Genomic DNA, 23,637 nt, shown 5'->3' with positions numbered 1-23,637 from the left:
CAACTATACTTTTTTAAGAAGTTAATTTATCAATTTTGAAAAGAGTAAGTTATATTTTTTCAATACTTACTATGTTACCCAAAATGAGATCTCAAGAATCCTTGGTTACAATATTGATTCCACACTAAATTATTATCTTGATCTTCCCTTCCCTATGAAATTTTGTCTTCGTAACTACTAGAGTGGCCCAATTGAAAGTTTTCAAAGAAAACTAGCAAGTTGGAAAGTGAGACTTATACAAACAGAAAAATATTTTTATTGTCTTTTGTACACTTGACTAATAATGTGATACACGGACATGTTTTATCATGATCTACTCTTAATAGGCTAGGCATTGCAAAAAATTATATCAAGAGTAAATTTATTTTCAAGGAGCATCTTTATATAAGGTTAATCATTAAATTTTATTATATGTGATGGAATTTTAAATGTCCTACAACATCACCTTCATAAATCTTATCTCTGACTATGATAAGGACCATTTTCAAGGACTTAGTATTCTTACTAAGAAAACAATTCATTTTATGTCACACAGTGTCTCCCAGTTGGGCTTCAAGAATGTTAGGATAATAGGGAAGCCTATTTAAAATGTAGAACAAAAGCAGTGTTAGGAAACAACCCAAAATTTAAACTTATTGGAATTATTTTAGAAAGTGGGTCTTTTGAATTACATCTACGCTGTGAGATCTTTCGATAGTATGTTGTTGATGAAATTCATCAACTCTTAGCAGTAAGGGCATCTCTCCATTGGTAGTTTCAATTTTTAGGTTACTCCTAAATTGATAGTGGAAATAGAAGGTTTGGAGTGAAAATTAGAGAAGGTGGAAAGAAAGGGAAATGGTAACTATAAAAATATTTGAAGAAGTTTCTTGAGAAAGAAGAAAAGTCAAAGGTTGTCTCCTCCAACAATGGGCATTCTCTCTCTTTTTCCCTATCCACTTTTCTTTTATTTTCCTTTTTGTTGTAAAATACTTCACTTTAGAGGGATACTTCACTATCTTTCATGGTTACCACTTACCTATCCTAAATCATATCAAACATGGAAAAAGGAAAAATGCCCCCCCTTTTTTTTGCTTTTTTTTAAACACTGAGAAATACTATTGAGAAAGGTAATAATCTTGTTCTCCATCAAGGGCCAATGTTTTTTATTTACCAGTACATTTATAGCCACTCTCCTTCTATACATATAGGTGCATTACTTATCAATTGTCATAGAATCCTTGTTAAAATCATTAAAGTGAACTTTTGATTAGTGATCCTTTCTAGGAGAATATTAAGTTTGGCCCTAATATTAGAAAAGAGGTTAAGTCTAGTAAAACCCTTGTTAAAGAGAAAACCTCAAATGTTTTTTCCTTTTAGAAAACTCTATTGGATACTATGCTAGTGAAATCAAAAGCCCAACTAAAAAAAAACTTCATTAATGTAAGGAAAAACAAATCCCAAAGTGAAGGATTTTAATGAGATTAATAAGGAAGATTCAAGGGATGCAAGATAATATAAGGATGGTAAGAGAGGTGAAACCTGTAATAAATAGAAAGAGGAAAATAGTTCGAGGAAAAGATGATCTACTAGATTATGAAACAAAATGGAAGTAAAACATAAATTTAGAAAGTAAAATTGTGATGGTCACAAACTAGGACTTTTCACTGGAGGGAAATAAGGAAACTAAAAGTACTAAGGATGAGGACTATGAGATAATGGACGAGGATGTTGAAGACATGGAGAAGGGAAATTCTGTAGAGATTATGGTGAACCCAAGTAATTTTAGGGTATGAGGGACTTGGAAAATACCTCCCATATTCCTATAGAAAAGTTAAGGATATGAGGAACTCATAACCCAAATGCATGAAAAATTGAAAAAAATTTAATGGGCTATATATTAAATATCTTCAAAATAGGGCCACTACTTAAGAAAATATTTCTCCTCGTATAATTATATTGAACTATTTCAGCATCATTGTCTCTCTATAGATGATGGTCTGATGCAAAATTCAATTCTTGGAGTGGTTAATGGGAAAATAAGGTATAGGCATGATTTGAAAAAAGGAATCCAACCCCATGAATGAAGAGGTGGAGGATTGAAGAAACGATCTCACATGTCTCTTTAGGATCTAAGAGGTTATAAATAGATCCAAATATTTTTCTATTATGGTCTGATGGATAATAGTTTTCCTATTTTTTTGTCCTACTCCTAAGTTAAACTCTTTTTTTTTAGTATTTTTTAATTAAAGATAATTATGGATATTAATTCTACTATCAACAAACAATGGATCTTAGATGTACTAGTTTTACAAAGTTCTTGTTTCATTGAAGAACAAATTGTATAGTTAATTTCTATAGTGATAGTGGTATTAAATGTCTTGGTTTAAATACATTGGCAAAGGTTTTTGATTATTTTTTAAAGTGATAGTTGGTTCTACTTTAGAGTGTCATGGCTTGTTATTGTAGCTTTATTTGATGTTGTAAGGTGACCTCTTATCTTCGATTTTAGCCATTTCCCTGTCATTTTTACTAAACATGTTGTATATTATATTTATTTAAAAACTTCATAAAATATGTATTTGAGGAATATAGATGAGAACGTAATGACACATATTCAATAGCTCTTGATTCAAATTAAGATTCCTTATGTGTAAAAATCCCCTCCTCAAACAAATGAACTTTTAATTAAAACATAGAATAAATTTGAACTATTGAGAAAAGGTTCTTTATAGATTGGATTATGTTTTCAAGAAATTTTCAGCCTTTTCTTCTTATTGAAATCCCATGAAAAATAGAAATGAATTGATCACGGTATTTGCAGATGACATAAGTATCATAGATTAAGGTTTGATTCTCAAGCTAAAAGTGTTAAATAGTCAAAGTTGACCTACTTTTCAAGCCTAATGATTTCTTTAGTATGTGATGTTTAATGGTGGCGGGGTATTTATACCATATCCAATCCATATTTTTTATTTCATGTTAGATGTAGGAACAAACATAAAATTGGAAAATTTTGCACCACTTTTCCTCAACACACAATACATGCAGTTTGCCTTTCTAGCTTATTCATCATCTACTTTCAAGGATCAAGGATCACATATTTACAAGGGCTTTTAATTTTAGTAGTGTGCTTGCAATTATAAGCACAAAGGAAGAGCGTAGAGGGGAATTTTTGAAATGCAAAAAAAAAAGAGCTTTTACAAGAATAAAATAGGAATGGCTCGCATGAAAAAAAGGAACAAAAAGTTATGTTATGGAGAAATAGAAAGGAACCAAAAGGTTACTATAATAGAAACATTAGAAGTGATAGAATTCTGGAAGTTTTCCATAAGAGCGCTTAAATTTTTTGATCATCTAGGTAGTGAATGCTTGTTATTTTCAAAACATTTTAAATTTGATGGTTCCAAAGATTTCATAGTCTAGTTTAGCTTAAAAAAATTAAGAAAATTAGTGCTCTCATGGGAAAAATAACTATCTCTTATACAGTGCACATAAAGAAACAAGTTAAAAATCAAATTTTATTTGAAATAATTTTAATATAATTTTTTTAAATTTTATTTATTGATGAATGATAGAAAATATATTAGAACAATTCCTATGATTAACCATTTTTCACCTTCTTCTAAAAACTAAAAACTTCTATTTTAATAAAGAAGAATCCAAATAATCTTTTAACAAAACAAAATCCAATTCATAAGAACACCCTCTTTCTCAAAACACCCTCTTGAAAACTTGAGCTTAAGCATCAAGGGATAGGATACACACAAAAAAGGACTGTTTGTGTCTAGAAGGGGGTTGGTTACCTTGACCTAGGTCACAAATTTTATTCATTGCCAAATTGTGTTTTCATTTTCCCTGATATGGATTTCCTTTCCATTGTTTCCTTTAAAGTACCGAGATATGGACATTCTCAAAATTATTGGTAGCTCTCTAGGCATTTTCATGACAATCGATTACTACTCCTTTGAAGATTGTAACGTTTCAATCAGATTTTTTAACCTAAAAGACCTCAGAAAGAATAATCCCTTTGAGATTATTTTTAGATCAAAGTTTGGTGATCTGGCACAAAAGTTACAAATTGACTCTCCAGACATGGTTAATGATAAGCAATGTAAGCTAGGCCACCTTTCTACAAAATGTAGGGCAGGGTCTAATGGATTAGACAAAGTATGCTCATATTAGTCCTCTACTGCTTGCAAATGTTCATTGTATCAAGAAGAGGAATGAGTTAGAAAAAAATCTCTTTTACCAGATGGACAAGATATCAATGTGGATTTCATTCGAACCAACAATATATTTCATATAGATGAAGCTCGAGAAAATATTATCATTCTTCAAGTCCCAAACAAGTGTTTGAATAACATAAATTGTGTGGATTCAAGTCACTCAATGATAGCCCGCGGTGTTCAAGCACTCCAAACAACATTCTCCACTCAGCCATTACATGTTGACCATGCCCCCAACACCTTTTACAAGGGAGCAATGGCAGAAACATATTCAAGTCACATTGCCAAATAGGGAAGCGGGGGTTTGGAGGTTGTGTTTAGTTTGTATCCTCGAAGGGATCATACATTGATTCATTATCAAGATAATGTGACAACGTCTATCAATAATTTAGAAATCCTCCAATGAAATACAATTGAAACTAGCTAGTTTAGTGATGAAGAGTTGGATCACAAGACATCTTCTCTTGGGGGACCTCCACTTTCACCAAGCTTTATAGCTTTGGCCTTAGGCCATAAAGAAGCACAAGTCCTTGAAGATGAGAAGGAAGAGACAAAATTATCAGTCTTTGGGCAAGATACATTTGCTAACATAGTTAGGGCAGAATCGGATATAGAGCTTCTCTTTCCCAATTTTTTAGAAATAATTTTAAGATTATCTGACAACGCAATAGGAATGGTTAGAAATTCAACTAATGGAAGTTTGCCCCATTCCTCATTTTAATCATGGGATCCTATGAGTAAAGGGCCTAATTCAAAATCACTAACAAATATAGATCAGGGTCTCATTGATGGTACTCACAACCCACATAATGGGACCTTGCTAAGCTTATCAAAAAATCAACTTAGGAACCACAATAATCATGGTCATTTAGAGAAAGACTTTGAAAGTTTCATAGACAATTATATTTTGGAAGTTGTTGATGAGGAAATTAATGAGATAGCTTATAAGGTCTCATTGGAGAGTAAAGAGCTCATGGACTACATTTCTCATCTAATACTGCCATAGGACAAGGATAATGCACTTTCTATCAATATCTCTCTTTTGATCTCCCAGACAAGTGCAGAACTTTCCAAAATTGGGGTTTTCTCTTCAGTTAAAAAAATAGAGGTAAAAATAGTTTAAGCCAATTTCAGCATTATCATAGTCTTCATATGTTGAATGTCTTCTTGCACAACAAGGAGCTAAATCATTTAACAATACAATAGACTACATACTAATTATTTGAGATGCCTTTAACTCACTTGACCTTCTTGTTGATTTCTCATGGGTTCTTATGGCCTTACTATAACTTGTGTGCTATCCCTCTCAACAAGTTGTTAGGCTCATGGATGGAAAATATGCAAGTTTAGAGTAAGTATGCAAACTAGTTGTTTCTATGGCTAGTGGGTTACTCTCCTAAGGCTGATAGGTCAAGTCCTATCAAATAAATTATAATTCTAACTCATACCTTCCCATCAAAGCTCTCTGAGTTTGTCTCTAGTCTAATGGTTTTACATTTTTCACCCAAACTTGGTTTTTATAGGAAAACTAGGCAGGGATTAAGGGAAACCTAGTGTAGGGATTGCAAAAACAATTTTTTAAATTTTTCATTCATTCTTGTGCTTGGTAAGTGCAAATTTAGTAGACTCGTGACCTGTAAAATTCATACTCTATTTCTTGTGAAGTAATTTATGTGTTATTTTATGTTGGCATTTGAGGGAGTAGTACGACCTAGTTGAAGCTAAAGAAATGAGTATACATCTACCATTTGGGAATCAAACAATGTGAACTTCAAACATTAGGCAAGTTGAATATATGCAAAAAAAATGATATAATGATAAATCTTTGAATTAACCAAGTGAAGTCATCTATTTGTTGAGGAACAACTATAACAAAAACCTATGGGGTTATATTACAAAAACATATGGGATTATACCACAGACACATAAAGGAATATAAATAAATAAAAGTTACAAAAACTCCTATGCTCTCTATTACTTTTAGACTAGTAAGAAGTCACTTTCTGTTGTTTTTCAGAGTAGCAAGAAGTTTCATTTGACTACGTATGTGTTCACATTTTCTAACACAAGACTAAAGAAGGAAGGGGAATTCATCTACCGACTCAATCAATCAATATAATATACTAGAATGCACATTACTAAGTCAAAATGGGCAAGAAAAAACTATTAAATTTCTTCAATAATAATGAAACCTCTGTATTGGAATGAAGATGAAAATTCTTATATCCATTTATCTTTAGTTGACAAATTTTGATCGGAGACAAAGGATTAAATAAAAGAACAAGATCTACATTGCAAGAAACATAGTATTAGTGTAGGTTGTCTAATAAGCCTTGCTAAATTATGTTTATTATTTTCACAAAATTTTGCACCCTTGTCAAAAGTTTTTACCTAAGAACAACATTTTGATTTAACATGCAAAACAACCTCCAAGTTGTTAGACTTGAACTATGAGGTTGAGTCTCTGGAGAAGGCTAGCTTCCTTTACTATCAGGGTGCACCTAACTACTCTTGGAGAGGAAAAGGGAGAAGGAATGCATAGAAGAAATTCTACCTATTCTAACCTAAGGGGGGTGATCCACCAAAAATAGAGTCTTCAAACCAATCTCTGCCCATACATGCACTATTGAACCATCATGACACCAAAAGATATACACATCCAGACTTGCTTTAATCTAACAATCACATGCAAATCACAAAAATCCAAATGAATGACACAAGGAAAGAGAGGATTCGCTTATATACCATTCATAGGCCAAAAGAGATACAGTCATGCACGATTGCAGATATCTACAATACATCGATGAGAGGCAAATAGTTCTTACACTTCACATCAATGGCTTAAGGAGATAAGAATGTCATATAATTTAGAGGCAAAGGGGATTTACAGTGAATTTGCAGAGCAATATCAGAGAAAATGGAGAAGAGTTGACCTCAACAAAATCTACAAAAATTGCCTTTATAGCTTAGGCATAACTGAGATATTTTCTAACTGAAGTTACTCCACAACCACTACCATTAAGTCCTGATAAAGATCTAGAGAAAATCTGATCTGGGCAATGAAATCTAATATTTTGTTCAATGAGGGCCCTAACAAAAATGACGCCATTAAACCATTCTGACCAAGTAGATGGATAAACTAGGGTGGTGGAGTGTTCTCCTGGGTTCAGCTTTCATTCGAGAGTGGTAGGAATTTCTCATGAGGATCAAATTGTGTAAGAAAACTCGATTTCCTTCATTTCCATCTCATCAGTCAACAAAATTAGTAGGTCAACAAGTCCTACAACCAAAATAAGCCACGTGGGCCAATAGTCTTTTATTTTTCTATCACCTCGCAAGGTCTTCCTAAGTTTGACTACCAAACTAACTAACTGCGCCACCTTTTCAAAACCCTGACCATCGCGGTCTCCCAACTGCCAATCTTAACTATGCTTTCTTTCTATTAATTTCCTTAGCTAGGCCCGCTAGGACATGTGCACTTTAGGTGCTTTCCTACATTGTTTAATTTCCTCATAACTTCAGAATGTGGGAAAGCACTGACCATTGATCTCCATGAGATCAATGATCATAAAAGATCTTACTATACTACACTTGCCCATACCATTTCTAGGCCCACGAACTACTCAACACAACCTAGCATCCAACTGGCACCACCTTGGCAACCCACACAAGAAATAGGTCCCACAAAGACACGTGGTAGCGAGGCACTTGCCAGCATTCCTAAATATCATTGCATCTTCATAATGTGGGGAAGTGCTAGCCCTTGATCTATTTGCATAAAATGGTGGAAGGTACAATTGAGAACATGTGACATTGTTATAACTTCTATTCCTTTGGGCCTGTGAGGACACATGGTGATCTAGCACTTGCCTGCATTGCTAGGAAGTCTGACAAAACACAGAATGCGAGAAAGTGGGCACCAATAAAATTGCCAGCTCACCTCTGCCACCTTGTCCACCCTATTTGCAGAAGCATACTAAAAGGGTTGGACCCACAAAACCACATGGAAAAAAAGCGTGTTTCCACATTACGTAAAGATATTGCATTTTGAGAATACGAGAAAGTGCCCACTATAGATCACAAAAGATCTGATGGTGGGGAAAGTTGTCGGCCAGAAAAAATAAACTTAGGGAATATATGGGATACAATAAGGTTTTTTACTCTCTTTTTTTTTTTTTTTTGTATCTCCATGGTGTTTAAATAATATAAAAGTGGGGAGAGACCATTGGGTGGGCTTAGGTATTTGAATTCAAATTTTTGGCAGGAGGCAAAAATAGGTAACAGTTTTGGTGACTCAAAGGGGACGCAAGCCAGCTATGGGTATGACCAGTGACCTTATGCATTCATTGGTCCATAGAATCTTAAAAATTGTGGATCAGTGGATTATGAAACCCTAACCCTAGCTCTGCGGTAGTAAAATACTGAAAGCTCTGTCTCTGCTCCTGTGCAACTCAGCAAAACACATGTGCTCATGCACTTCTTGGAAAGATGGAAAACAATAGAAAGAAAACTAAGCTACCTATGTACATGAAAATTTAACCCCTATCAGAAACATGGTTTGAGATAGATCCCATTGACTAGGATAGGAAAAATTTTACCACTAGGCTTGCTTAATTGAAAAGCATTAGCCTGCTTGCAACTAACAATCACATAGGGACCACTCCATAGTGCATCAAATTTTGAGTGTCTCCCTATTTTTTGCTTGTCTGCATCCCATTTGAAAACCAAATCACCTTCTCTAAAGATTCTAACCCTAGCCTTCTTGTCAAAGCTCCCTTTCACTTGCTGCTGATGTGTTTCTAGGGTCTGCATGGCCTGACTTCTTTTCTCTTCCAGCTCCACCAACTCTACCATTCTCACTATCATGGCATCATCTTCAATTAGCCCCAGCTGATGAGCTAGTTCTAGGGATGGGAACTCTAATGAAATTGAAAGCCTTGCTTCTCTACCATTTACCAACATAAATGGTGAGTTTCCTATTGACCTCTTATGTGTTATTCTTTCAGCCCATAGTGCAGTCCTCAACTTTTGATGCCAACACCTCTGGTTATCCTCTATAGTTCTTTTCATAATCCTAGTTAGGTTTTTGTTGGATGACTCAGCAAAACCATTTCCTTGAGGATAGTAGTTTGAGGATGTACTCAAGTGGATACTATGGTCAACTGCCCATGCACAAATCTAAGCTCCTACAAAAGATTTTACATTATCTAAAATAATGGTTGAAGGGGCACCAAACCTGGTAATAATTCTATCAAGGAACTCAACAACTGAAGATTCAATGGAATCCTTTAATACAATTGCCTCTGTCCATCTGGTGAAGTAATGTGTAGTAGCTAAAATCTATTTGTGACCAAAAATAGAAGAAGGATTTATAGGGCCTATGAAATCCAATCCCCATTGAGCAAAAGGCTGGTCCACCTAAATGGGATGAAGAGGAAGAGCTGCAAGATTTTACGTACCAAAAAAGAAGGCACATTTTCCACATTTCCTCACATACCTATGACAATCACAGAATAGGGATGGCCAGTAGTAACCAGCCCTCATGATCTTCATTGTAGTTGTCCTTGCTGAGAAGTGACCACCATCAAGACCATCATGAAGCTCTTTGATCATTCTTTTAACTTGGTCTATGTCAATGCATCATAATAGGGCTCCATTAAAATCTTTCTTGAAAAGGATACCATCAACTATGACATAAGGAATTGATTGTAATCTATACTATCTCCTTTTAGTTCTATCTAATCCTTGAGGATATCCATTGCCTAATAAGAAATTCTTCATATCATCCATCCAATTCCTTGGGTCATCATTTCTTGTCTCTTGTTGTTCTGTTAGTATCATAGAAACTTTGTCATCTAATTCCTAATATGATATCATCTATTTACACAACCCTTTCCCTCTTACCAGCTTGGTGATCTAGATGTCAAAATCATATTCCATTACTTTAGTAATCCAACCAGCTCTTTTCTCACTAATATCTTTGCTCAAAAGGAAATCGTTCACACTCGCATGGGGTACTAACAAATGAATTTTATTATGAGATAGAAGGTGTCTAAATTTCTTTAAAGCTCTGATGATTGCAAGGGCTTGCTTCTCTACATAGTTGTATTTGTCTTCATACTCTTTAAGCCCTTCACCAAAGAAGGCTATGGGATGCTCTTCATCTTTATCATTTGTTTGAGTCAAGACAGCGGAAATGCTTGACTCACCGCCAAGGGCATAAAGGATGAAATCCTTTTCAAAATTTGGATTAATGAGAGTACAGGCTGAGGCTATGGCTACCTTGATCTCTTCAAAACTTTCCTTCCCTTCCTTGGTCCATGCAAAGACCATTATTTTCTTGAGAATAGACATAAGGGGTTTCACCATGGTAGCAAGATTAGGGATAAATCGTCTCACAAAATTTACCCTACCAAGGAAACTTTGCAACCCTTTTTTATGTTTAGGAAGAGGGAGAGAAAGTATTGCTTTTGTTCTTTCTGGATGAATGGTTAAACCATCCTCAGATACAATGTGTCCTAATAATTTTCATTGATTGGTAGCAAAGACACACTTGCTTTGTTTAAGGGATACCCCAAACTTTCTACACCTTAAGAACACCTGTCTCAAATGATCAAAATGATCTTCTACATTATTTGAATAAACTGTGATATCATCAAGGTAAACTAATACAAACTTTTAAATCTCATTTTTGAAGGCCATCTCCATTGCCTTCTGAAATGTAGCACTTGCATTGGTTAGTCCAAATGGCATCTTGCTATAAGCATAGGTACCCCATTTGGCAGTAAATGTAGTCTTGCACCTATCAGACTCTTTGACCAACACTTGATTGTAGCTAGAAAATCCATCAAGAAATGAAAACCTCTTTGAACCACTAACCTTGGACAAAATTTTCTCCATGGAAGCAAGAGGATGGTGATCTTTAAGGGAAGCTTGGTTAAGGTCCTTAAAGTCCACACACAATCTAATTTCTCCATTCTTCTTCCTAATAGGGACAAGGTTTGCTACCCATGATGAGTGCTTGATGGGGAAAATTATATTGGCCTTAATAAATTTGGATAACTCTTTTCTCATTAAGGGTTCAATTTTGGGATTCATTGGCCTCTATTTTTTTCTTACTAGTTTGACATTATCAATTAAGTCTATGGTATTCTGAAACAACCTTGGGTCAAAACCCTTTAAATAATCATACATCCAGGAAAATACATCATTAAATTCTTGACATAGATGAATAAAACTTTCTTGCTCAATCTCATAACATACCTTCCCCATGTTTAAAGATTTTCCATTAGGAACCCTGACTGGGGTATGATCATCTTCATCAGTAGCTAGGTTCATGACTCTACCTCTTGCTTGGTCATTAGGATTGAAAACACTCTCTAAGGTAATGAGACCCTTAGAAAATTTGTTCGAACTAAGATTAATGATTTCATCACCATACTGATCCTACAATCTCGACTAGTTTCCATCTAAAAATTTTGCTTCGTTCTGCAAGAAGCTTACGATTTGTTCATCAGATTCAAACACTTGCTAATGGATGTTGTTGTCAGGGATGGCAAGCCTTACTACCATTTTGATTTGGTGCTTCTTATTCTCCTCAAGATTCCCTAGCACATCATGAGATGCACCTATTGCTACAAGTCTATCAGCATATCTATTTTCTTTTCTAGGGATGCTTTGAATATTAAATGCATCAAAACCCTCAAGAAAATCCCATACCCTATGTTTATAAGACTTGAGCAAACCGTTCTTGGTGATATTCTGATTTCTCACTTGATTAACCACCAACTCACTATCTCCATATATACTTGATGCTTGAATTCCTCTTTTCTAAGCAAGTAGGAGACCTTGAATCAAGTATTCATACTCAGCCACATTATCTCTGCTAGGGAAGTAGTAGGCTCATTCACTATGTCATTCTCATCCATTTCTAGGATAGAGCAATTCATGTTGATGAGATTAGGGGTGTAGGGTTCAGTATGTTAGAGGGCTAGAGGCTCTACTTTGATTAAAGCTTTGGTCCCATATCTTGTTCTAAAAGACATATATGACCAATTAGAAGATATGTAACCACCTATTTGGGTAGTGAAGTCTCTTGACAGATAGATGGCAAAATGTGGCTTGACTTCAGCAATGGATATATCTTTAGTTACAGTACAACCAAGGCATGCATGTAGGGCCATTTCCAAATTCCTAAGGATCCCTATAGTTTTGACAATACTACCATCCAACTATAATACATCTCTAACAATGGGCTCATATTTCATTTCCAAAGCATTAGCAACACACCTAGGCATCACTGAACTACTAGCCCCTAAATCAATCATGCAATTGTGTACTAGTTTACCCCCTATAATTAGAGAAACAAAAAATGGAGGGGGTCTAAACTTTTTACTTGTTTCTACCTCCTTTGATGGCTGTACTAGGCTTGTGGCACTTTCCATGCTGGGTGGCTGATCCTTTGGTTCAATACTTTCCAATTCTTGTTGCAGCAACCTCTTTTGCATGGGTATAGTAACAACAACATCCCACATGGAAATATTCACATTTGTCTTCTTCATTTGTTCTACCAAATTGAATGGCACAGTAGGTACTTTGGTATAAGCCTTGGGAGCTACATTTGTAGGAGGTTGAGATGGAACAACCTGAGGATCACTTACATCCTTTTTGCCATTATTTTTCCTTTGTTGCTGAAAGGTATTTGATTGATCATTTATTTCTTGTTCATGAGGTATCACATTTAAAGTTGAGGCATGATTGGGAGGAGAGGTAGCATCCTCAATAGCTCTTCTTTTGCTCCTAGTGTTGTGAGCAATGGAATCCTAGTTTACATTACAATGTTCCTCTACTTGATGATTCATAAAGGAGCAATCAGCTTGTCCTTGCATAAATTAGGCATCTATAAATTGGTCCTCCTTGTATGATTGTCCTATTGCAGGCTCTTGGATGGTCTAAGAAAAATAAGATTCAGCCTTCTAACACATGAAACAGGCATAGAAGTAGTTATAGGAGGGGCAAAAATCTTGATCTTGGGCCATGTTGTTTTGAGGAACTATGGCCCTACTTTGGTTTACATTTGAGGTCGAAGCATGGCTATTTTGCCTATTCTGATCAAAAGAATTGTTCCCATGATTATGATTTTGAGGCCTACCACTGTTCATAGTTTGATATTGCAATTGATGAGCCTTACTACCTTGAGTTTTTTGTCTCTCTAAAGTCACCACCTTGTTGCTTACTTTTTGTATCACAGAGAAGCTATCCTCCAGCTTCTTCTCTTGGCCCTACAATCTTTTATTTATGTTCTCTATGTTCAGCATCATAGATTGCATCATCTCCTTGATTTCATCTATTCCATTTGAAGATGTGGAAGCTTGAGTGACTAGAGTAAGGGATTGTGATGTGGAAGTTGTGGGAAGAGGAACTATTGCTAGTTGGTGATTTGGAATGTTAGGGAAGAAAGGCATAGGAGGCCTTGGAGCTAGCTTACCTCCTTGTATTATGATGTTTTTTGACTTTATTGTTATGTCATAAACATTAGGCAAGGTATCTTCTGCTATAGTTTGGATTGTAGTGGCAATGTCACTATTAAAAGGTTCAAGGTAATGCAAGAAGGCATTACCAGGGGTAGGCTTTACTGAAGTAAGTATTATATCCCATGTCTTTTGAAATCTATAGTTGAAATCAGTCATACATTCATGGTGGGCTCTTTTTATAGTAGTCAACTATTCTAAAAGTGACAAATGGTCACTTTTGTCCTCAAAGTGTATGCATAGTCCTACTCCTAATCCATCCCAATCTGCTATAGAACCATGAGCCAATCCTCTATACCATTGTAGTGCTTTTCCTTTCAAGGATGAGGCTAGAAGCCTAACTGCAACATCATCTTCTGTAATACCATGGATATTGTAGGATATTTGCAAATTCTTGAATGTGTTCTATGGGAGAGATGGAAGTTTCACCAATAAATTTTGGTATACTTTTGAGTGCAGCTATTGATATGTCATGTCTTTGGGCCAATAAAAGAGGGCTTCTATAATTAAAGGTGGCAAAAGCATGAGATTTAGGCTACACCATATACACATCCAAACTTGTTTTAATCTAACAATCACATGTAGATCAGAAAAACACAAATGAATGACACAAGGAAAGAGAGGATTCACTTATATACCATTCATAGGCCAAAAGAGATACAGTCATGCAAGATTGTAGATATCTACAATACACCAATGAGAGGAAAATAGTTCTTACACTTCATGTCAATGGTTGAAGGAGATAAGAATGTCATATAATTCAGAGGAAAAGGGGATTTAAAGTTAAATTGTAGAGCAATATTAGAGAAAATAGAGTAGAGTCGACCTCAACAAAATCTATAAAAATTGCCTTTATAGCTTAGGCATAACTGAGATATTTTCTAACTGAAGTTACTCCACAACCACTACCATTAAGTCTTGATAAAGACCTGGAGAAAATCTGATCTAGATAATGAAATCTGATTTTTTTTGAAACAAGGCCCTGATAGAAATGACGCCATTAAACCATTCTGACCAAGTAGATGGATAAACTGGGGTGGTGGAGTGTTCTCCTAGGTTCAACATTCATTTGAGAGTGGTTGGAATTGATCATGAGGATCAAATCATGAAAGAAAACTTGATTTCCTTCGTTTATAGCTCATCAATCAACAAAATCAGTAGGTCAACAAGTCCTATAACCAAAATGAGCCACGTGGGCCAATAGTCTTTTATTTTTCTATTACCTCGCAAGGTCTCCCTGAGTTTGACCACCAAACCAACTAACTGTACCACCTTTTCAAAACCCTGATCATGGCGGTCTCCCAATTGCTAGCCTTAACTATGCTACCTTTCTGTTAATTTCCTTAGCCAAGCCCATTGGGACATGTGTCCTTTAGGCACTTTCCTGCATTGTTTAATTTCCTCGTAACTCTAGAATGCGAGAAAATGTCGACCATTGATCTCCATGAGATCAATGATCATGAAAGATCTTATTATACTACACGTGCCCATACAATTTATAGGCCCATGAACCACTTAGCACATCCTAGCATCCAACTGGCACCACCTTGGTGACGCACACAAGAAACAAGTCCCACAGAGACACGCAGTAGTGAGGCGCTTGCCCGCATTCCTTAATATCCTTGCATCTTCATAATGCGGGGAAGTGCCAGCCCTTGATCTATTTGCATTAGACAGTGGAAGGTACAACTGAGAATATGTGACATTGTTGTAACTTTTATTCCTTTGGGCTCGCAAGGACACATGGTGATCTAGCACTTGCCTGCATTGCCAGGAAGTTTGACAAAACACAGAATGCGAGAAAGCGAGTGCCAATCAAATTACCAACTCACCTCTGCCACCTTGTCCACTTGTCTGTGACAGTGTATTGAAAGGGCTAGACACACAAAACCATGTAGTAGAAAAGAACTTGCCCACATTATGTAAAGATAGTGTATTTTGAGAATGCGAGAAAGCACCCATCGTAGATCATGAAAGACCTGATGGCAGGGAAAGTTGCGGGCCAGCGAAAATAAACTTAGGGAATATATGGGATACAATAAGGTTTTTTACTCATTTTTATTTTTTATTTTTTATTTTCTCCGTGGCATTTAAATAATATAAAAGTGGGGAGAGACCGTTGGGTGGCCTTAGGTATTTGAATTCAAATTTTTGGCATGAGGAAAAAATAGGTAACATTTATGTGTATAATTTCTATGGAACAGTGTTCTAAGGATTGTCCTTCCTAACATTTTATTTGAATCATTCCTATTTGGCCAACCGCAAACATTCACTCATGCATGGCACTAGTCCAACCCAAATGGTAAGGTGTACTTTGCCTCTACAAAACAGGGATTACACAATCAACCTTAGAGGTGGGAATTTTCCAATCCGTCCTCACATTTCAAGAAAAATTCTCCTATTTTAATATTTTTTTAAAACTATTATAGGATGTGATAGACTATACAAAACTAAAAATATATAGAGAATTTTAAAAAATATAGATCTAATATTGTGACCTAGAATCTATTTATGCAAATGGTATTTTTTTTATTAAATGTCCTAATTAAAATGAGAAATTTATTACCTATTTGAGATGGCCTAGATATAGATTTCTTAGCTAGAATTGTTGATGCAGCTTAGGGCAAGATTGATTAGCTGTCTTTTCAATAATATCTCCTACCCAGAATAACTCTACATAAAAGTGGTTTGAGAAGCACCAGCAAGGTAAGGGTATAAACCCTAGTGCTCTGATTTGAGGTCATTTTTCAATCCATGACTCCTTTTTCTCAATGTTGTTGTTCTAGTTTGAATCAAGGGCATGGATATCCAACATCAATGACAATAATTAGGTGCAAAATACTAAAGAGGGATATCCAACTAGTCCCATGAATATTTTAGCTACAATAATAGAATGAAATTAAAAGCAATGACAAAGGAAATACAATTAAGGGCTTTCTTTATCTTCCATATCCCAGATAATAAAATAGAGCAAGGGATTGAGCACTATTCAAAATTACCCACATTAAAAAAACAAAATAAAACATATTATTGGCATGCTAGTATTTTGAATGCAAAATTTATTACCTATTTACAGTGTAGATGTAGATTTCTCTCCAACCCAATTGAAGAGTTTGCAAGTGGAACTGAGATGGCTAGGGCATAGAAAATCTAAAATATAAAGTTGGAACCAAGACGGCTAGGGCATAGAAAATCTAAAATATAAATGTTTTTGCTCAATATGAAATCTAAAATATGGAGTACTTCCTACATATACCCTAATCAAAATACCTAATTAAACCAATCCAACCGTTGATAACTACATTTCCATGATTTTGTAGTGGCTGACGGATTGTTTTAGCAAAGAAAAGCATAAGTTGTTCATGGCAGATGATGAGTTGAGTGACAAAATAGGAATCCAGAATGAAAAGCTATCACTAAGAAAACTGAGGGAGTGAAAAGTTATCTTTAAGGGTCTGTTTGGTTCCTCGAAAATGACAAGAATTGGCTTTTTCAAAATTTGGATTTGAAAGTTTTTGCGTTTGTTTCAAAATTGGAAAAATGTAATTAGCATACCTGACTTCCAATTTTGCCTCAAAACCAGGTTTTCCAATTTCCTACTAGCAAGTGGGAATTAAAAATTAAAACTTGGTTATGTTTTTTAAGGAGTGTAAAAATAATAGATTGATCTACTTTTTGAAATTATCCTTCAACTCCAAGATTACGCATAAAAATGTGTCTTCACATGCATCTTCTGAGTGAAACAAATGGTTTAAGTAAAATCTCAAAAATCAGAATGAAAATTTTCAAAACCTTGATTTGGCTAAACCAAGATTTGTAGAAATCCTAGTTTTTTAAATTCCATGAACGAAATAGACCAAACTGATATTAGATTTTGTCTTAACTTTAGTTAATTAATGGTTGAAAATATATTTTAAATATAAAACTTCTAATTAAGAAAAAATTAAAATATCATCTAAAATTAATGTCTTTAACCACTCTATCATGTAATAGTGTAGAAACATTAGAAGTGATAGAATTCTCGAAGTTTGTCATAAGAGAGCTTTAAAATTCTAGTCATCTAGGTAGTGAATGATTGTTCTTTTCAAAACATTTTACATCTAATGGTTCAAAAGATTGCAGGGCAATTGCAACTACAACCCTATTTCACTTGCCTTGTCAAACCTTTCAAACCATAGTTTCCTCCCCTCACGTTGTATCATTCAAATTCACGAATATAAAATTGATATTTTGCCTCACAAGGAGTGATACAGATCAAAGCACATATCGTAGAGAAGAATCTCGAGTCCCCAAGAAATTATTTTTTCCGCATTTAGATTAATGAATTCACACTATAGGGAGTTTGGCTTGCAAATCTATATCACGAACAATAAATATCTTGGCTAAGCCAAATTTTTTGTAAATTAAAATACAACAAACATGTTCTAAAATTAATCTCTTATGTACAACTGCTCCAATAAGGATAGTGAAATGAGAATTGGAATATCTGCATGTACACACTTGCTCTGCTTTGTCCCATTGCATTTATCAAGGCAAGGGTAAGGTAAGGTAAGGTGGTTTTATAGTCCACAACACTATGCCATAGTTTTTGGGTTTACATATGGTGACAGTGATATGGGACTACCTCGTACTCCTTTTTGAGAGGTGCTTGGCACTAGAAACGAGGCGTACATACCCTACCCCCCAATGGGATTTGAACTTGTGACCTCTCTTTCAAGAGTACAAATTTTTCTTTCGTCGATGGGTAAGTTCGCTTTTATTAGTCGATGATTATTGATGAGCTGATTTTCTTTCATCTTAGAATCCCATTGGAAGGGAATTTGCTCTCTAAAATGAGTGGGAATCCCATAAAGGAATACAACCCCATGGATGAAGAGGTGGAGGATTGAAGAAAGGATCTCACATGCCTTTTAGGAACTATAAGAGGTTATAGATAGATCCAAATATTTTTCTATTATGGTCTGATGGATAATAGCTTTGTTATTTTTTTGTTTGTCATTTTTTTTTAGTATTTTTTAATTAAAGATGATTATGGATATTAATTCTACTATCAACAAACAATGGATCTTAGCTACTAGTTTTACAAAGTTCTTGTTTCATTGAAGAACAATGGTATGGTTAATTTCTATAGTGATATGAGTATTAAATGTCTTGGTATAAATACATTGGTGAAGGATTTTGATTTTTTTTAAAGCAATGGTTGGTTCTACTTCAAAGTGTCATGGCTTGTTGTACTTTGATTTGATGTTGTAAGGTGACCTCTTGTCTTTAGTTATAGTCATTTTTACAAAACATGTGGTATACTATATTTATTTAAAAAATTCATAAAAATATGTATTTGAGGAATATAAATGAGAAGGTAATGACACATATTTAATAGCTCTTGATTCAAATTAAGATTCCCTTATGTGTAAAAATCCCCTCCTCAAACAAATGAACTTTAAATTAAAACATAGAATAAATTTGAACTATTGACAAAAGTTTCTCTATAGATTGATTATGTTTTCAAGAAATTTTCAGCCTTCTCTTCTTATTGAAATCCCATAAAAAATAGAAATAAATTGACCAGGCTATTTGTAGATGACTTAAGTATCGCAAACTAAGGTTTGATTCTTAGGCCAAAAGTGTTAAATAGTCAAAGTTGACTTACTTATCCAAGCGTAATATTTTCTTTAGTATGTGATGTTTAAGGGTAGCTAGGTATTTATAGCACATCCAATCCAATTTTTTAATTTCGTGTCACATGTAGGAACAAACATAAAATTGGAAAATTTTGCACCACTTTTCCTTAACATACAATACATGAAATTTTCCTTTCTAGCTTATTCATCATTTACTTTCAAGGATCAAGGTTCACATATTTGCAAGGGCTTTTAATTTTACTAGTGTGCTTGAAGTTACAAGCGCAAGCATAGAGGAAGAGCAAAGAGGGGAATCTTTGAAATGCCAAAAATAAACTAATACAAGAATAAAATAGGAATAGCTCACATGAAAAAAAAAAAAGGAACAAAAATTTACGTATGGACAAATAGAAAGGAACCAAAAGGTTACTATAATAGAAACATTAGAAGTGACAAAATTCTAAAAGTTTTCTATAAGAGGGCTTCAAAATTCTGATCATCTAGGTAGTGAATGCTTGTTCTTTTCAAAACATTTTAAATCTAATGGTTCCCAAGATTTCTTAGTCTAGTTTAGCTTAAAATATTAAGAAGAACAGTGGTCTCATGGAAAAAAACAACTCTCTTGTACAATGCGCATAAAGAAACAAGTGAAAAATCAAATTTTCTTTCAAATAATTTTTTAAGAAAAATCTTAAATTTAATATTTTGACAAATGTTAGGAAATATATTAGAACAATTTCTATTGTCAATCCTTTTTCACCTCCTCCTGAAAACTGAAAACTATTTTAATAAAGAAATTCCAAATAATCTTTTAACTAAACAAAACTTAATTCATAAGAACACCCTCTTTCTCAAAACTAGAGCTTACGCCCCTTAACCCTTACCTAAATTATAATCTTATTTTGGACAGATAATTGATTAATAATTAAGGATACTCTAAACCAAAAAATTATTCCACAAACAAAATGTTCCCCTTTGTTGTTTTTATAGTGGGTAATTGAGAAGAGGGAAGCAAAAAATTTACCCTAATTCATTTGCCCTTGTCCACCTAGAAAGAGAAGATATTTGATGATGAGTATTCTTCCATTCCTCGATAGTTTTCTCATCCTGCCAATCTGAGTGACTCTAATGTTTCTTGAATGCCCCTTCGAATAGACCTCCCTTTCTCTAGGGATAGCGAACATCAGAGGGCTCCACATCATAGAAGAGAGGAATGATAAAAACATTACATGGACACATCTGGAACTTCTTCAGACACCATGTTGATTCTGCATAGTTATTGGAAAATATTGGTATGAATATATCGCTTGTTTGAATGGCTATTTTCAAGCTGGACTCAATTTCTTTCCCTTTCACCAATTCTTCGCTATCGAGGAAACCCTAAGTCCCGTTCCAGAGAGAGCTTCGTAAAGATGGTCGACAAAAGTTGTTCTCACATGTTTTCCCTGAAAGCTGAGAAACACATTACATTTATTGTTGACATCGAAGGGGATTTTGATGGCGAGAGGCTGATACTGATGAAACTCCTCATTCAGATCGCAGAGGATTTTTGTGGTGGAAATAGAAATCTCCATATTGAAAAATAGGAAGTCTGATATCTACTCAGAATTGATATATCAGTAGCAATACAAGTACTAGACAATGAGAAAGATATCAGAAATAAACACTCTTACAATGAGACTAAAAAGAACAGCATATTGTTATTCAGTCATCTGATTAATTAAAAACCAATGCAATGGCCTCTATTTATAGAGAGCCTATGAAAGGAGGGAATTAATAAAAGATGTTTCTAAAGGATAAGGAGATAATGCTGTATGATCTATTCTGGAGGACAGCATCCATATCCATTTAGCAAGAAAATCTGCAGCGGTTATAACAGATGTGGATCCACATGATGTTTTTTTACTATTTCTAACACCCTCCCTCAATTTCTACCACAAAAAATATTGTGTGGGAGAAATTAAAAAAAGAATAAAGTTAAACATTAACTTCTTTGAGCCATAACAAGGTTCAAAATTTGAGAAATTTGACTGTAGACAATGATTTGGTAAAAATATCTGCAACTTGATCTTCAGTGCCTGTGAAGTGTAACTTGATGACTTAACTCTCCATGAGGTCTTGAACAAAGTGATGATGAACTTCAATATGTTTGGATCTCGCATGGTAGACAGGATTCTTTGCAAGTTTGATAGTGCTTTGGTTGTCACAAAATATGGTAGTTGGATGAGCTTGTAGATGACAGGTCTCTTCAAGTAATCTTCGGATCCATAGAGCTTCTTGAGATGCCTTTGATGCTGCAATATATTCAGCTTCTATTGATGATAGTGTCACTGAAGATTGCTTCTTGCTTCTCCAAGAGATTGGTCCGGATCCAAGGTGGAAGATATATCCTAAAGTTGATTTCCTATCATCAATATCACCTACATAATCAGAATCTATATAGCCTACTAAAGTAGGGTCTCCTCCATGTTGGTACTCAATGCCAAGCTTGTAAGTGCCTTTGATGTACTTCAAGATTCTCTTAGTAGCCTTCCAATGTTCAATATGTGGATTTTCCATATACCTAGAGACAACACCAACTACATATGCAATGTCCGGTCTATTTATGGTGAGATACAAGAGACTACCAACAAGTTGCCTATACAGTTTGCCATCCACTCTCTTTTGATTAGAATGAACACTTAATTTTAAACCTACTTCACATGGTGTAGGAGATGGCTTACAATCACTCATATTAATTTTTTTTAATACATCAATAGCATATTTGGTTTGAGAAAGAAAGATCCTACTATCTTCTTGCCAAACTTGCATGCCCAAGAAATAGTGCATCAATCCAAGATCAGTTATCTCAAAAAATTTCTTAAGTTGTGTCTTGATGTCATCAATACATTGGCTAGAATCTCCTATAATGATTAGATCATTGACATATAAAACAATGATAACAATTTCACCTTCAATGTGCTTGACATAGACATCTGGGTCAGCTTCGCTCCTTTTAAATCCATTTGTTAGAAAGAATTCATTTATCTTGGAGTACCATGCTCTTGGAGCCTGTTTAAGGCCATATAGAGATTTCTTCAATCTACATACTAGATGTTCTTCACCATGTTTAACAAATCCTAGTGGTTGTTGCATATAAATTTCTTCTTCTAAGTCTCCATATAAAAAAGCACTTTTGACATCCATTTGAAATATTTTCCATCCACATTTTGCAGCTAAAGCTATAATAGTTCGAATGGAAGTCATTTTAGCAACAGGGGCAAATGTTTCAGTATAGTCAATACCTTCTTCTTGTAAAAAGCCATGGGCCACTAACCTTGCCTTGTATATTTCAATTGCTCCATCTGATGCAAACTTTGTTTTGTAGGTCCATTTGCAACTAACCACATTCTTTCCTTCTAGAAGTGTTGCTAATTCCCAAGTTCCATTCTTCATCAAGGAGTTGTACTCCTCTTGCATAGCCTCCTCCCATTCTTCTTTTCCTTTTGCTTCCTCAAATGTGCTTGGAGTTTCAACCTGCATCACCTTAGCCATGAGAGCATAGTTAGCAACAATATTGGGACCTTCTTGATAGACCTCTTGAATGCTTCGAGTTTTTCCTTTATTTCTTGTGTCTTCATCATCACTGCTGCTTGAATCTTCATCTTGCACTTCTTTTCCTTTTGTAGGAGATATCATATTTTGTTCTGAAACATTAGTGTCAATATGCTCATCTTCTTCAAAAAAAGGAACTTGAGAAAATGTAGAAGAATTAGTATTCTCAAAGCCTTCATCAAACCAAACATTTCTTTTGATGTGAATTTCCTTTGTATTAGGATTATATAGCCTATATCCTTTTGATTCTTCACTATATCCCACCATGATGTATTTTTCACTTTTCCTTTCCAATTTACTTCTTTTTTCATTAGGGATGTGAGCATAAGCAGTGCAACCAAAAATACGAAAATGAGATACAGTAGGCTTTCTTCCACTCCAAGCTTCTTCAGGGGTTATGTTCATGACAGCCTTTGTAGGAGTTCTATTTAAAATATAAACTATTGTATGAATTTCTTCAGCCCAAAGATGTTCTTCTATATTTCTAGAATGGAGCATTGACCTAACCATTTCCATTATAGTCCTATTTTTCCTTTCTGCTACCCCATTTTGTTTTGGTGAGTAGAAAATAGTGGATTCTTTCTTTATGCCATTTTGTTTACAAAATTCCAAAAATTCTTTATTCATGTATTCATAACCCCTATCTGTTCTTATAATTCTTAGAAAATTTCCACTTTGCTTTTC

General features: G+C 34.7%; 1 pseudogene; it reads right to left on the bottom strand.

Annotated features, from left to right (window-relative positions):
• The window catches only part of LOC149558225 (uncharacterized), a 30,528-nt pseudogene extending 7,170 nt beyond the window's left edge, over nucleotides 1-23,358 (bottom strand).
• Nucleotides 23,359-23,637: the final 279 nt, after the last annotated feature.

The sequence above is a fragment of the Cupressus sempervirens genome, chromosome 5, assembly GCF_028749045.1.
Source record: "Cupressus sempervirens isolate cs-2001-9-10 chromosome 5, ASM2874904v1, whole genome shotgun sequence".
In the NCBI taxonomy this organism is placed as follows: domain Eukaryota; kingdom Viridiplantae; phylum Streptophyta; class Pinopsida; order Cupressales; family Cupressaceae; genus Cupressus; species Cupressus sempervirens.
The sequence above is the reverse complement of the archived record's forward strand: the minus strand, read 5'-3'. Positions and strand labels throughout refer to the sequence as shown.